This window comes from Rhinoderma darwinii, chromosome 5 (assembly GCF_050947455.1).
Source record: "Rhinoderma darwinii isolate aRhiDar2 chromosome 5, aRhiDar2.hap1, whole genome shotgun sequence".
NCBI lineage: Eukaryota > Metazoa > Chordata > Amphibia > Anura > Rhinodermatidae > Rhinoderma > Rhinoderma darwinii.
The window spans coordinates 229,914,895-229,929,702 of record NC_134691.1 but is presented as its reverse complement, the minus strand read 5'-3'; the positions used below and the strand labels follow the sequence as shown (position 1 = coordinate 229,929,702).

At 48.5% G+C, this 14,808-nt stretch overlaps 5 non-coding genes and 5 pseudogenes across 5 annotated transcripts; all 10 read left to right on the top strand.

The window, feature by feature from the left end:
• Nucleotides 1–397: 397 nt before the first annotated feature.
• On the top strand, nt 398–588 carry LOC142653895 (U2 spliceosomal RNA). The gene has a single exon (XR_012848745.1). It is a non-coding gene; the product is annotated as a U2 spliceosomal RNA (small nuclear RNA).
• A 1,318-nt stretch (nt 589–1,906) lies between these two features.
• Nucleotides 1,907–2,097, top strand: LOC142653557 (U2 spliceosomal RNA). Its single transcript, XR_012848485.1, has one exon. It is a non-coding gene; the product is annotated as a U2 spliceosomal RNA (small nuclear RNA).
• A 1,324-nt stretch (nt 2,098–3,421) lies between these two features.
• LOC142653556 (U2 spliceosomal RNA) lies at nt 3,422–3,612 on the top strand. Its single transcript, XR_012848484.1, has one exon. It is a non-coding gene; the product is annotated as a U2 spliceosomal RNA (small nuclear RNA).
• A 1,326-nt stretch (nt 3,613–4,938) lies between these two features.
• Nucleotides 4,939–5,080, top strand: LOC142654574 (U2 spliceosomal RNA; annotated as a pseudogene).
• A 1,313-nt stretch (nt 5,081–6,393) lies between these two features.
• Nucleotides 6,394–6,612, top strand: LOC142654289 (U2 spliceosomal RNA; annotated as a pseudogene).
• A 1,314-nt stretch (nt 6,613–7,926) lies between these two features.
• LOC142653555 (U2 spliceosomal RNA) lies at nt 7,927–8,117 on the top strand. Its single transcript, XR_012848483.1, has one exon. It is a non-coding gene; the product is annotated as a U2 spliceosomal RNA (small nuclear RNA).
• A 1,324-nt stretch (nt 8,118–9,441) lies between these two features.
• LOC142653554 (U2 spliceosomal RNA) lies at nt 9,442–9,632 on the top strand. The gene has a single exon (XR_012848482.1). It is a non-coding gene; the product is annotated as a U2 spliceosomal RNA (small nuclear RNA).
• A 1,316-nt stretch (nt 9,633–10,948) lies between these two features.
• On the top strand, nt 10,949–11,018 carry LOC142654722 (U2 spliceosomal RNA; annotated as a pseudogene).
• Nucleotides 11,019–11,773: 755 nt separating this feature from the next.
• Nucleotides 11,774–11,980, top strand: LOC142654080 (U2 spliceosomal RNA; annotated as a pseudogene).
• A 1,316-nt stretch (nt 11,981–13,296) lies between these two features.
• On the top strand, nt 13,297–13,398 carry LOC142654530 (U2 spliceosomal RNA; annotated as a pseudogene).
• The last annotated feature ends 1,410 nt before the right edge of the window (nt 13,399–14,808 follow it).

The following is a 14,808-nucleotide window of genomic DNA, read 5'->3' as shown; positions in this document are numbered from 1 at the left end:
CACTTAATGTGGAACTGTGACTATGCTCAGAAGGTATGGAAAACTGTTGGCATCCTACTGAAATTTACCTGTGAATTAAGGTTCCTGAACCATGAAGTGGTGCTGTATGGAGACTTCAAGCATCCTGTGGGAGAGAAGAAGAGAGTGTTGTGGATTATCTTGAACTGTTTAAAAAATGCCCTATGGAAGGTGCGCAACATCTTACTGTTCAGAAGAGACACCATTTCCGAGAAAGACTGTATAAAGCTGGCCCTAAGTGAAATTTACGTCTTCTATTTGTTGGACAGGAAGAGAGTGGGTCCAAAAGCCTCAAGCTGGTGGAATTTAAGAAGATGGAACGTCCTGTTGGAAGATGTTTGAACTGAAGCTTTTTTCTGTTTCGCAGATTTTATAAGAAATAGCTGAATAAGAACTAAAAAAATTAAAATGTAAAAATCTGTTCTTATCAGTTTAATATCTGATACGTCCCCTATCTGGGGACCATATATTAAATGGATTTTTCGAACAGGGAGATGGAAATAGAGCTTGCTCTGTCCACTCCACGCATTGACCTGGTATTGCAGTATTTCCAGGACCGGTGCACCCTTCCCTTATGTGTTGACTAAAATCAGATTCCAAAAGTGCTATTTGTGTTTGCTATTGTTTTTGTCTTTCTGATGGGATCTCCCCTTTTAATCCCATTATTTCAACACCTGTTGGACAATGCATTTGTACAGTCATGTGTGATAATGAGCTCATTTATTAAATGCAATTAATTAATACATTGCCACCTCTTGTTGTGTGTGTGTGTGTGTGTGTGTGTGTGTGTGTGTGTGTGTGTGTGTGTCTTCTGTGTTTCTGTGTTTCCGGCATTTCACATTGGAACAGCTCATTCACCTTCCTTGTCTTCTCTCCGCCCTCCCTTTTAGGTAAGTTAAAGAGCTGCACCTGAGCCAGCCACTGATTGATGCAGCACCACAGTCAAATAGTGGAGTGGAGTGGAGTAGGGGAACAGCAAACAGCCATTAAAGCAGCCAGCCGCCTACCCGCCACAATGGACCTACCTGTGTACACTAGATGGATGTGATGGAATGTACTGTCGTCCCTACATTTCAAGAAGAAGTAAGAATTGCAGTTGCAACAAACCCTTGCTTGCCTACAAAGAGAGCAGCAATTTGGATTTGTTACTATGTTACCTGGAAGAATAACAAACTGTGCAAGGATGGAGGTTGTAGGAGCAAAGAGAAGTTGTCTGTAAAGTTGGTGGATGCCTATTTTCCATTTTGCAGTCCCTTGTCTCCCTCTTGTGGCCTCCTGGAGGCAAGTAGCTGTGCAAAAAAAAGACAGCCTGGCGGCCGGCTGTTGCAGTGTTGCCCTCTCAGGCAACACTGAGTGACTGACTGAGCCGCACCGTCTTATATAAAGTTCAGACGGAACTTTGCACGTGTCATAGTGGAGCCCTCAGGATTCCAGAGCCAGCTTTCTGACATCATAATGGGGCCTGCCTCAGAGATAAAAGCCTGGGCCCAGGCAGTGTTGGTCAGTGCTGCTCAGCAGGCAGCACCGGACTGGATTGGATTAAAGCTGATACAAGGTGTGAAGGAACAAGGGGTGGCTGTGGGCATGCACTTGCTGCCGCTGCCAGTGTTTATCTGCATGGCAGGAGGGCATTTGGGCGTTGCCAGGAAGGCGTTTTTATGTAGATTCCTCCTCCTCTTTCAGCACTGCATTGTGGTGCAAGCAAAAGAAGCAAATCCTGTCTGGCTTCCTCTCCGGCCTTTATTCACCTCCCTCCCGCTTAGTAGCTGTAAATGTGTGTGAGCCTGCAGGGCCCCATGGAATTGCCTAGGAGTAGGCTGAATCAATCGCTGCAAGGGGTGAACAGCAGTATTAGGCAGGCTCGGTCAACGGCCGGCCCATTCGGGTTATCGCTTCTCGGCCTTTTGGCTAAGATCAAGTGTAGTATCTGTTCTTATCAGTTTAATATCTGATACGTCCCCTATCTGGGGACCATATATTAAATGGATTTTTCGAACAGGGAGATGGAAATAGAGCTTGCTCTGTCCACTCCACGCATTGACCTGGTATTGCAGTATTTCCAGGACCGGTGCACCCTTCCCTTATGTGTTGACTAAAATCAGATTCCAAAAGTGCTATTTGTGTTTGCTATTGTTTTTGTCTTTCTGATGGGATCTCCCCTTTTAATCCCATTATTTCAACACCTGTTGGACAATGCATTTGTACAGTCATGTGTGATAATGAGCTCATTTATTAAATGCAATTAATTAATACATTGCCACCTCTTGTTGTGTGTGTGTGTGTGTGTGTGTGTGTGTGTGTGTGTGTGTGTGTGTGTGTGTGTCTTCTGTGTTTCTGTGTTTCCGGCATTTCACATTGGAACAGCTCATTCACCTTCCTTGTCTTCTCTCCGCCCTCCCTTTTAGGTAAGTTAAAGAGCTGCACCTGAGCCAGCCACTGATTGATGCAGCACCACAGTCAAATAGTGGAGTGGAGTGGAGTAGGGGAACAGCAAACAGCCATTAAAGCAGCCAGCCGCCTACCCGCCACAATGGACCTACCTGTGTACACTAGATGGATGTGATGGAATGTACTGTCGTCCCTACATTTCAAGAAGAAGTAAGAATTGCAGTTGCAACAAACCCTTGCTTGCCTACAAAGAGAGCAGCAATTTGGATTTGTTACTATGTTACCTGGAAGAATAACAAACTGTGCAAGGATGGAGGTTGTAGGAGCAAAGAGAAGTTGTCTGTAAAGTTGGTGGATGCCTATTTTCCATTTTGCAGTCCCTTGTCTCCCTCTTGTGGCCTCCTGGAGGCAAGTAGCTGTGCAAAAAAAAGACAGCCTGGCGGCCGGCTGTTGCAGTGTTGCCCTCTCAGGCAACACTGAGTGACTGACTGAGCCGCACCGTCTTATATAAAGTTCAGACGGAACTTTGCACGTGTCATAGTGGAGCCCTCAGGATTCCAGAGCCAGCTTTCTGACATCATAATGGGGCCTGCCTCAGAGATAAAAGCCTGGGCCCAGGCAGTGTTGGTCAGTGCTGCTCAGCAGGCAGCACCGGACTGGATTGGATTAAAGCTGATACAAGGTGTGAAGGAACAAGGGGTGGCTGTGGGCATGCACTTGCTGCCGCTGCCAGTGTTTATCTGCATGGCAGGAGGGCATTTGGGCGTTGCCAGGAAGGCGTTTTTATGTAGATTCCTCCTCCTCTTTCAGCACTGCATTGTGGTGCAAGCAAAAGAAGCAAATCCTGTCTGGCTTCCTCTCCGGCCTTTATTCACCTCCCTCCCGCTTAGTAGCTGTAAATGTGTGTGAGCCTGCAGGGCCCCATGGAATTGCCTAGGAGTAGGCTGAATCAATCGCTGCAAGGGGTGAACAGCAGTATTAGGCAGGCTCGGTCAACGGCCGGCCCATTCGGGTTATCGCTTCTCGGCCTTTTGGCTAAGATCAAGTGTAGTATCTGTTCTTATCAGTTTAATATCTGATACGTCCCCTATCTGGGGACCATATATTAAATGGATTTTTCGAACAGGGAGATGGAAATAGAGCTTGCTCTGTCCACTCCACGCATTGACCTGGTATTGCAGTATTTCCAGGACCGGTGCACCCTTCCCTTATGTGTTGACTAAAATCAGATTCCAAAAGTGCTATTTGTGTTTGCTATTGTTTTTGTCTTTCTGATGGGATCTCCCCTTTTAATCCCATTATTTCAACACCTGTTGGACAATGCATTTGTACAGTCATGTGTGATAATGAGCTCATTTATTAAATGCAATTAATTAATACATTGCCACCTCTTGTTGTGTGTGTGTGTGTGTGTGTGTGTGTGTGTGTGTGTGTGTGTGTGTGTGTGTGTGTCTTCTGTGTTTCTGTGTTTCCGGCATTTCACATTGGAACAGCTCATTCACCTTCCTTGTCTTCTCTCCGCCCTCCCTTTTAGGTAAGTTAAAGAGCTGCACCTGAGCCAGCCACTGATTGATGCAGCACCACAGTCAAATAGTGGAGTGGAGTGGAGTAGGGGAACAGCAAACAGCCATTAAAGCAGCCAGCCGCCTACCCGCCACAATGGACCTACCTGTGTACACTAGATGGATGTGATGGAATGTACTGTCGTCCCTACATTTCAAGAAGAAGTAAGAATTGCAGTTGCAACAAACCCTTGCTTGCCTACAAAGAGAGCAGCAATTTGGATTTGTTACTATGTTACCTGGAAGAATAACAAACTGTGCAAGGATGGAGGTTGTAGGAGCAAAGAGAAGTTGTCTGTAAAGTTGGTGGATGCCTATTTTCCATTTTGCAGTCCCTTGTCTCCCTCTTGTGGCCTCCTGGAGGCAAGTAGCTGTGCAAAAAAAAGACAGCCTGGCGGCCGGCTGTTGCAGTGTTGCCCTCTCAGGCAACACTGAGTGACTGACTGAGCCGCACCGTCTTATATAAAGTTCAGACGGAACTTTGCACGTGTCATAGTGGAGCCCTCAGGATTCCAGAGCCAGCTTTCTGACATCATAATGGGGCCTGCCTCAGAGATAAAAGCCTGGGCCCAGGCAGTGTTGGTCAGTGCTGCTCAGCAGGCAGCACCGGACTGGATTGGATTAAAGCTGATACAAGGTGTGAAGGAACAAGGGGTGGCTGTGGGCATGCACTTGCTGCCGCTGCCAGTGTTTATCTGCATGGCAGGAGGGCATTTGGGCGTTGCCAGGAAGGCGTTTTTATGTAGATTCCTCCTCCTCTTTCAGCACTGCATTGTGGTGCAAGCAAAAGAAGCAAATCCTGTCTGGCTTCCTCTCCGGCCTTTATTCACCTCCCTCCCGCTTAGTAGCTGTAAATGTGTGTGAGCCTGCAGGGCCCCATGGAATTGCCTAGGAGTAGGCTGAATCAATCGCTGCAAGGGGTGAACAGCAGTATTAGGCAGGCTCGGTCAACGGCCGGCCCATTCGGGTTATCGCTTCTCGGCCTTTTGGCTAAGATCAAGTGTAGTGCTTTAGGGTATTGCCTTGTTTCTTGGTCAGGAGGTGCCCTGGTACCCTTTTCCTTGGCCTGGGGGGATCGTCTCTTTCACAAGAGACTTCACCCCTCTGCTGCTATTGGGGAGGAGGATTAGTCCAGGGCAACGAGGAGCGATCACCCACCTGACACCTCGGTGTTGAAGGTCTATCCTGAAAACCATCAGAATGGAGGCCATACCGGAATATATGAGGACCAGGAATGCTGTTCGTTTTACGGTGACGGAACTGGAAAGGACCAAGAAAGACCTGCGTTTCCTGAGCGAAGATTTGTTGCTGGGACTGTTTCGGCTGAGCAAGGAGGACATACTGGCGGTAATGGACTACCCACAGAGAGGTGTCTATGACGTCACGTTCATCAATGAAGAAACGTATTTGAAGTTTTCGGTAAACTTGTTGAAGTCACGTGAAGATCCAAAGTTGGAAGGTGTGGTGTTGGTACCACACTTTTCTGTGTGGCAGCGTCTTGTGACCGTCAAGATGTACTCGCCATATGTTGAAGAGGAGGATATTAGTATATTCCTAGGGAAGTATTGCGAGAAAGTTGTGGAGAAAGGCAAAGTTCTGAATGAATTTGGCTTCTGGACCGGAAAATGGAGATTTTTTTGTTCAATGAAACTGGACAGAACTTCAGGAAAAATGGTAACCCCACCAGCTCGCTTTAAAATTGGAAACACGACTGGAGATTTGTTCTTTTCTGGAATGGACATTTTTTGCAGGAACTGTAAGGAATATGGGCACAATACAGCAGAATGTCAAAAGATTGTGTGTACAAAATGTTTGCATGAAGGCCACGACTATCAAGACTGCAAAGAGGAAAAGATTTGTAACATGTGTGGAGAGGGTGGGCATGTCTTCAGGATATGTCCAAAGAGACATAGAAGAGGAGTGCAACAAGAGAGTGGAGCAAGCAGGGAGAAAAGTAAACCGAATATTGAAGAGGTTTCTTCAGTAACGGAAAAAGTGGAGAATAGTGGAGGAGGAGGTATTAAAGATACTGATGTGGGCAAAGGTAAAATTGCTGAAAAAAGGAAAATTGGGAAAGCTAAAATATCTAAAGAAGAAAGTGAAGAAAGAGAGGATATAATAAGAGAGTCGATTAATTTACGGAAGAAGGCGGATGTAGAGGTTTTGCGTGGAATAATAGAGACGCATTTGACAAAACAATTTTTCCGTTTTATGGAAACATATAAAATACCACCTTGGTTGGTGGAAGAGGTCAAGAATGAATGGGATGGTAAACCCCTGAAGCAGGAACTATTGGAGATGCTTGCTGTTTGCGCGGTTAGAAAAGGCTTGGTGACATGATTTAAATGTTTCTGATGTCAGGACTTTGATGTTCTTTGTTCTTATCTGTTGTTCATGTTTTTGCAAAATTCTTCTGATATAATGTATTGTATTTTCTGAATAATTCAATAAAAAAGTAAAAAATCAAAAAAAAAAAAAAAAAAAAAAAAAATCTGTTCTTATCAGTTTAATATCTGATACGTCCCCTATCTGGGGACCATATATTAAATGGATTTTTCGAACAGGGAGATGGAAATAGAGCTTGCTCTGTCCACTCCACGCATTGACCTGGTATTGCAGTATTTCCAGGACCGGTGCACCCTTCCCTTATGTGTTGACTAAAATCAGATTCCAAAAGTGCTATTTGTGTTTGCTATTGTTTTTGTCTTTCTGATGGGATCTCCCCTTTTAATCCCATTATTTCAACACCTGTTGGACAATGCATTTGTACAGTCATGTGTGATAATGAGCTCATTTATTAAATGCAATTAATTAATACATTGCCACCTCTTGTTGTGTGTGTGTGTGTGTGTGTGTGTGTGTGTGTGTGTGTGTGTGTCTTCTGTGTTTCTGTGTTTCCGGCATTTCACATTGGAACAGCTCATTCACCTTCCTTGTCTTCTCTCCGCCCTCCCTTTTAGGTAAGTTAAAGAGCTGCACCTGAGCCAGCCACTGATTGATGCAGCACCACAGTCAAATAGTGGAGTGGAGTGGAGTAGGGGAACAGCAAACAGCCATTAAAGCAGCCAGCCGCCTACCCGCCACAATGGACCTACCTGTGTACACTAGATGGATGTGATGGAATGTACTGTCGTCCCTACATTTCAAGAAGAAGTAAGAATTGCAGTTGCAACAAACCCTTGCTTGCCTACAAAGAGAGCAGCAATTTGGATTTGTTACTATGTTACCTGGAAGAATAACAAACTGTGCAAGGATGGAGGTTGTAGGAGCAAAGAGAAGTTGTCTGTAAAGTTGGTGGATGCCTATTTTCCATTTTGCAGTCCCTTGTCTCCCTCTTGTGGCCTCCTGGAGGCAAGTAGCTGTGCAAAAAAAAGACAGCCTGGCGGCCGGCTGTTGCAGTGTTGCCCTCTCAGGCAACACTGAGTGACTGACTGAGCCGCACCGTCTTATATAAAGTTCAGACGGAACTTTGCACGTGTCATAGTGGAGCCCTCAGGATTCCAGAGCCAGCTTTCTGACATCATAATGGGGCCTGCCTCAGAGATAAAAGCCTGGGCCCAGGCAGTGTTGGTCAGTGCTGCTCAGCAGGCAGCACCGGACTGGATTGGATTAAAGCTGATACAAGGTGTGAAGGAACAAGGGGTGGCTGTGGGCATGCACTTGCTGCCGCTGCCAGTGTTTATCTGCATGGCAGGAGGGCATTTGGGCGTTGCCAGGAAGGCGTTTTTATGTAGATTCCTCCTCCTCTTTCAGCACTGCATTGTGGTGCAAGCAAAAGAAGCAAATCCTGTCTGGCTTCCTCTCCGGCCTTTATTCACCTCCCTCCCGCTTAGTAGCTGTAAATGTGTGTGAGCCTGCAGGGCCCCATGGAATTGCCTAGGAGTAGGCTGAATCAATCGCTGCAAGGGGTGAACAGCAGTATTAGGCAGGCTCGGTCAACGGCCGGCCCATTCGGGTTATCGCTTCTCGGCCTTTTGGCTAAGATCAAGTGTAGTATCTGTTCTTATCAGTTTAATATCTGATACGTCCCCTATCTGGGGACCATATATTAAATGGATTTTTCGAACAGGGAGATGGAAATAGAGCTTGCTCTGTCCACTCCACGCATTGACCTGGTATTGCAGTATTTCCAGGACCGGTGCACCCTTCCCTTATGTGTTGACTAAAATCAGATTCCAAAAGTGCTATTTGTGTTTGCTATTGTTTTTGTCTTTCTGATGGGATCTCCCCTTTTAATCCCATTATTTCAACACCTGTTGGACAATGCATTTGTACAGTCATGTGTGATAATGAGCTCATTTATTAAATGCAATTAATTAATACATTGCCACCTCTTGTTGTGTGTGTGTGTGTGTGTGTGTGTGTGTGTGTGTGTGTGTGTGTGTGTGTGTGTCTTCTGTGTTTCTGTGTTTCCGGCATTTCACATTGGAACAGCTCATTCACCTTCCTTGTCTTCTCTCCGCCCTCCCTTTTAGGTAAGTTAAAGAGCTGCACCTGAGCCAGCCACTGATTGATGCAGCACCACAGTCAAATAGTGGAGTGGAGTGGAGTAGGGGAACAGCAAACAGCCATTAAAGCAGCCAGCCGCCTACCCGCCACAATGGACCTACCTGTGTACACTAGATGGATGTGATGGAATGTACTGTCGTCCCTACATTTCAAGAAGAAGTAAGAATTGCAGTTGCAACAAACCCTTGCTTGCCTACAAAGAGAGCAGCAATTTGGATTTGTTACTATGTTACCTGGAAGAATAACAAACTGTGCAAGGATGGAGGTTGTAGGAGCAAAGAGAAGTTGTCTGTAAAGTTGGTGGATGCCTATTTTCCATTTTGCAGTCCCTTGTCTCCCTCTTGTGGCCTCCTGGAGGCAAGTAGCTGTGCAAAAAAAAGACAGCCTGGCGGCCGGCTGTTGCAGTGTTGCCCTCTCAGGCAACACTGAGTGACTGACTGAGCCGCACCGTCTTATATAAAGTTCAGACGGAACTTTGCACGTGTCATAGTGGAGCCCTCAGGATTCCAGAGCCAGCTTTCTGACATCATAATGGGGCCTGCCTCAGAGATAAAAGCCTGGGCCCAGGCAGTGTTGGTCAGTGCTGCTCAGCAGGCAGCACCGGACTGGATTGGATTAAAGCTGATACAAGGTGTGAAGGAACAAGGGGTGGCTGTGGGCATGCACTTGCTGCCGCTGCCAGTGTTTATCTGCATGGCAGGAGGGCATTTGGGCGTTGCCAGGAAGGCGTTTTTATGTAGATTCCTCCTCCTCTTTCAGCACTGCATTGTGGTGCAAGCAAAAGAAGCAAATCCTGTCTGGCTTCCTCTCCGGCCTTTATTCACCTCCCTCCCGCTTAGTAGCTGTAAATGTGTGTGAGCCTGCAGGGCCCCATGGAATTGCCTAGGAGTAGGCTGAATCAATCGCTGCAAGGGGTGAACAGCAGTATTAGGCAGGCTCGGTCAACGGCCGGCCCATTCGGGTTATCGCTTCTCGGCCTTTTGGCTAAGATCAAGTGTAGTATCTGTTCTTATCAGTTTAATATCTGATACGTCCCCTATCTGGGGACCATATATTAAATGGATTTTTCGAACAGGGAGATGGAAATAGAGCTTGCTCTGTCCACTCCACGCATTGACCTGGTATTGCAGTATTTCCAGGACCGGTGCACCCTTCCCTTATGTGTTGACTAAAATCAGATTCCAAAAGTGCTATTTGTGTTTGCTATTGTTTTTGTCTTTCTGATGGGATCTCCCCTTTTAATCCCATTATTTCAACACCTGTTGGACAATGCATTTGTACAGTCATGTGTGATAATGAGCTCATTTATTAAATGCAATTAATTAATACATTGCCACCTCTTGTTGTGTGTGTGTGTGTGTGTGTGTGTGTGTGTGTGTGTGTGTGTGTGTCTTCTGTGTTTCTGTGTTTCCGGCATTTCACATTGGAACAGCTCATTCACCTTCCTTGTCTTCTCTCCGCCCTCCCTTTTAGGTAAGTTAAAGAGCTGCACCTGAGCCAGCCACTGATTGATGCAGCACCACAGTCAAATAGTGGAGTGGAGTGGAGTAGGGGAACAGCAAACAGCCATTAAAGCAGCCAGCCGCCTACCCGCCACAATGGACCTACCTGTGTACACTAGATGGATGTGATGGAATGTACTGTCGTCCCTACATTTCAAGAAGAAGTAAGAATTGCAGTTGCAACAAACCCTTGCTTGCCTACAAAGAGAGCAGCAATTTGGATTTGTTACTATGTTACCTGGAAGAATAACAAACTGTGCAAGGATGGAGGTTGTAGGAGCAAAGAGAAGTTGTCTGTAAAGTTGGTGGATGCCTATTTTCCATTTTGCAGTCCCTTGTCTCCCTCTTGTGGCCTCCTGGAGGCAAGTAGCTGTGCAAAAAAAAGACAGCCTGGCGGCCGGCTGTTGCAGTGTTGCCCTCTCAGGCAACACTGAGTGACTGACTGAGCCGCACCGTCTTATATAAAGTTCAGACGGAACTTTGCACGTGTCATAGTGGAGCCCTCAGGATTCCAGAGCCAGCTTTCTGACATCATAATGGGGCCTGCCTCAGAGATAAAAGCCTGGGCCCAGGCAGTGTTGGTCAGTGCTGCTCAGCAGGCAGCACCGGACTGGATTGGATTAAAGCTGATACAAGGTGTGAAGGAACAAGGGGTGGCTGTGGGCATGCACTTGCTGCCGCTGCCAGTGTTTATCTGCATGGCAGGAGGGCATTTGGGCGTTGCCAGGAAGGCGTTTTTATGTAGATTCCTCCTCCTCTTTCAGCACTGCATTGTGGTGCAAGCAAAAGAAGCAAATCCTGTCTGGCTTCCTCTCCGGCCTTTATTCACCTCCCTCCCGCTTAGTAGCTGTAAATGTGTGTGAGCCTGCAGGGCCCCATGGAATTGCCTAGGAGTAGGCTGAATCAATCGCTGCAAGGGGTGAACAGCAGTATTAGGCAGGCTCGGTCAACGGCCGGCCCATTCGGGTTATCGCTTCTCGGCCTTTTGGCTAAGATCAAGTGTAGTACCTGCTCAAGCTGAGGTTAGTAATCATCCCTGCCGGTGGTACGTGGGCCATCGTAGGGGGATGACAGAACGCCGAGGTGAGGGCAGGGAACCACAACGGTCATCGCTCTGGTGTACGCATTTGGTTTAAAGGTACCATTTGTAGGTGACCAGGCGACCGCCGGATCGAGGTCATTAGGCCGGGTAGTTTGGAAGCCCGAGTTGCTATGTGCCCCAGGGCTGGTGACCCTGGGGTGCCCTAACTCACTGGGGGTGGGATCCCACTGAGTGAAGGCACACTTGCACGCACTCTCTTTCACGCTATATGAGCACACACCTTTATTCTCCCGGCCTTCTGGCTGGGAGATGAGGAATTTTTTATACCTGGCGGATGTCCAGGCTGTATCACAGCGCACATCCACTTATTTAATTTTGTTTTTCACTGTGTGTTTGTCACGTTTGTCACAAGGATTTTGGGATGCGGTGCCCTTTTGGGACCCTCCTGAGGTCTAGGGGGAAAATGTGTGGCCTTCTGGTTCCTTTTTCCCCTGCAACCCGGCCTCCCTTCTTCGGAGGGGAGGTGCAACTAGGATGCAGGCTCCTAGGTGGACACTGGGGTGGCAGCCCAGGTAGAAGCCTAGGAGTGTGTTTGGGTCTCCCTAAGCTTCGGCGAGGGGGGACCATCGATCCTTGATCCTCTAGGCCTATGGTTTGGAGGGTCAGGGAATGGTTATGCGGGGCCTCTCTCTTTTAAGAGAAGGGCTGCGATAGACCGCATCCTTGTGCACTTTTTGTGTGGCACCTCTGCACTTTTTATGCACTTGGGTGATAGAAAGCACGACTCGGGCTTTAATAGAAAAAAATCTGTTCTTATCAGTTTAATATCTGATACGTCCCCTATCTGGGGACCATATATTAAATGGATTTTTCGAACAGGGAGATGGAAATAGAGCTTGCTCTGTCCACTCCACGCATTGACCTGGTATTGCAGTATTTCCAGGACCGGTGCACCCTTCCCTTATGTGTTGACTAAAATCAGATTCCAAAAGTGCTATTTGTGTTTGCTATTGTTTTTGTCTTTCTGATGGGATCTCCCCTTTTAATCCCATTATTTCAACACCTGTTGGACAATGCATTTGTACAGTCATGTGTGATAATGAGCTCATTTATTAAATGCAATTAATTAATACATTGCCACCTCTTGTTGTGTGTGTGTGTGTGTGTGTGTGTGTGTGTGTGTGTGTGTGTGTGTCTTCTGTGTTTCTGTGTTTCCGGCATTTCACATTGGAACAGCTCATTCACCTTCCTTGTCTTCTCTCCGCCCTCCCTTTTAGGTAAGTTAAAGAGCTGCACCTGAGCCAGCCACTGATTGATGCAGCACCACAGTCAAATAGTGGAGTGGAGTGGAGTAGGGGAACAGCAAACAGCCATTAAAGCAGCCAGCCGCCTACCCGCCACAATGGACCTACCTGTGTACACTAGATGGATGTGATGGAATGTACTGTCGTCCCTACATTTCAAGAAGAAGTAAGAATTGCAGTTGCAACAAACCCTTGCTTGCCTACAAAGAGAGCAGCAATTTGGATTTGTTACTATGTTACCTGGAAGAATAACAAACTGTGCAAGGATGGAGGTTGTAGGAGCAAAGAGAAGTTGTCTGTAAAGTTGGTGGATGCCTATTTTCCATTTTGCAGTCCCTTGTCTCCCTCTTGTGGCCTCCTGGAGGCAAGTAGCTGTGCAAAAAAAAGACAGCCTGGCGGCCGGCTGTTGCAGTGTTGCCCTCTCAGGCAACACTGAGTGACTGACTGAGCCGCACCGTCTTATATAAAGTTCAGACGGAACTTTGCACGTGTCATAGTGGAGCCCTCAGGATTCCAGAGCCAGCTTTCTGACATCATAATGGGGCCTGCCTCAGAGATAAAAGCCTGGGCCCAGGCAGTGTTGGTCAGTGCTGCTCAGCAGGCAGCACCGGACTGGATTGGATTAAAGCTGATACAAGGTGTGAAGGAACAAGGGGTGGCTGTGGGCATGCACTTGCTGCCGCTGCCAGTGTTTATCTGCATGGCAGGAGGGCATTTGGGCGTTGCCAGGAAGGCGTTTTTATGTAGATTCCTCCTCCTCTTTCAGCACTGCATTGTGGTGCAAGCAAAAGAAGCAAATCCTGTCTGGCTTCCTCTCCGGCCTTTATTCACCTCCCTCCCGCTTAGTAGCTGTAAATGTGTGTGAGCCTGCAGGGCCCCATGGAATTGCCTAGGAGTAGGCTGAATCAATCGCTGCAAGGGGTGAACAGCAGTATTAGGCAGGCTCGGTCAACGGCCGGCCCATTCGGGTTATCGCTTCTCGGCCTTTTGGCTAAGATCAAGTGTAGTATCTGTTCTTATCAGTCCTTGTAAGGATAGATAGCTCGGAGAACCACTGGGGGCTATAAACACTAGCTTAGCGATCCAAGAGCGTTCCAGACGAAGCCGGCGACGAACTGCGGAGAAGAACCAGCGAAGACGACGATCCAGAAGGGAGAAGCCGCCATCGGGGAAGAAGCTCCGGGAGATCGCTGCCGGGAAGAAGAAGGAGAACTTCGGAGAAGAGCCGCTGCTGAAGGGGATCTTCGAAGAAGCTCGGCCGCAGAAGAAGAAGCTCGACGAGGAACCGCTGCGGAAGAAATTTCGTGGAGGAACCTCGGCCAGCAAGGAGAAGATTTGCATAGCTCCGCCCCCTTCGGGAAAGAGCTATCGAAGATCCTCCCCAAGCGACAGGAACAGCTGGAAGAAGCCATGGCCTCAACCAGCAACCCTGCCACCCAGAAGAAGAAGGCTGATGGACCAGGTGAGCCGGTCCAGGCCAGGACATCTCCTCCTGAAGCCTCCTCAAGCGAACAGGCCACCAGGAAGCCGAACCAGGCTGCTCCAACCCTGGAGCCCTGGATGAAGCAGACGGTGGCCCTGAAGCTGAAGGAGGTGGACGGGAGAGTGCCGGACATGACGGAAGAAGTGTTCTGCCAGAAGATGCTCCTGGACCAGGGCTTCGCTAAGCCGGAGACCATCAGCATCCAGGCCTTCATGACCGGGATGTTCTTCGTGACCTTCGCTTCGATCAACATCTGCAGAAGGTACTGGGAGATGGTGAAAGCGGCGAGGCCTGAATCCCCTTTCTCTCGCTTTGTGGGCAACTGCCCTGTCCAAAGAGAGGAAAGGCGGGTGACGGTCTCAATGCGGAACCCACACACCCCCGGCAAAGACATCACCACGCTCCTGAAGCGGTTCTGCACAGTGGTGAGGGAACCCACCCACATCCTGAACGGACTCGGCTTCTGGACTGGCAAGTGGTCGGTAATCGTCCGACTGAACAAGGATTCGAGCGCGGAAGACGGCCTCCAGCACCTGCCCCAGTCATTCTCGCTGGGCAACTCCTACGGCCTCATCTATTACCCGGACATGCCGCAGATCTGCAGGAGATGCAGCAAGAAGGGTCATTCGGTGAAGGACTGCAAGGAGGACGCCTGCAAGAACTGCCGGGTAACAGGACACGAGACCAAAGACTGCCCGAAACGGACAATGTGCAACCTCTGCGGACAAGCAGCCCACTCTTACAAGGACTGCCCGAAGAGGGATCGATCCTGGGCAACTGTAGCAGCGAAAGCTCCAGCCAGAGGGAACCCCGCCCCAGCCAGAGCTCCAGCGGCACAGAAGACCGGGAAAAAGAAGGATGGTAAGAAGACGACAGTCCCTCCCCCCCCTCTCCCGGCCCTCCCTCGCCCTACCCTTCCCACCCTCCCTCGCCCGGCCCTCCCCACCCCCCCGTCCCCAACCCCTGTCACCCCCACTGAGGCTCTCACCTTCTCCTACCC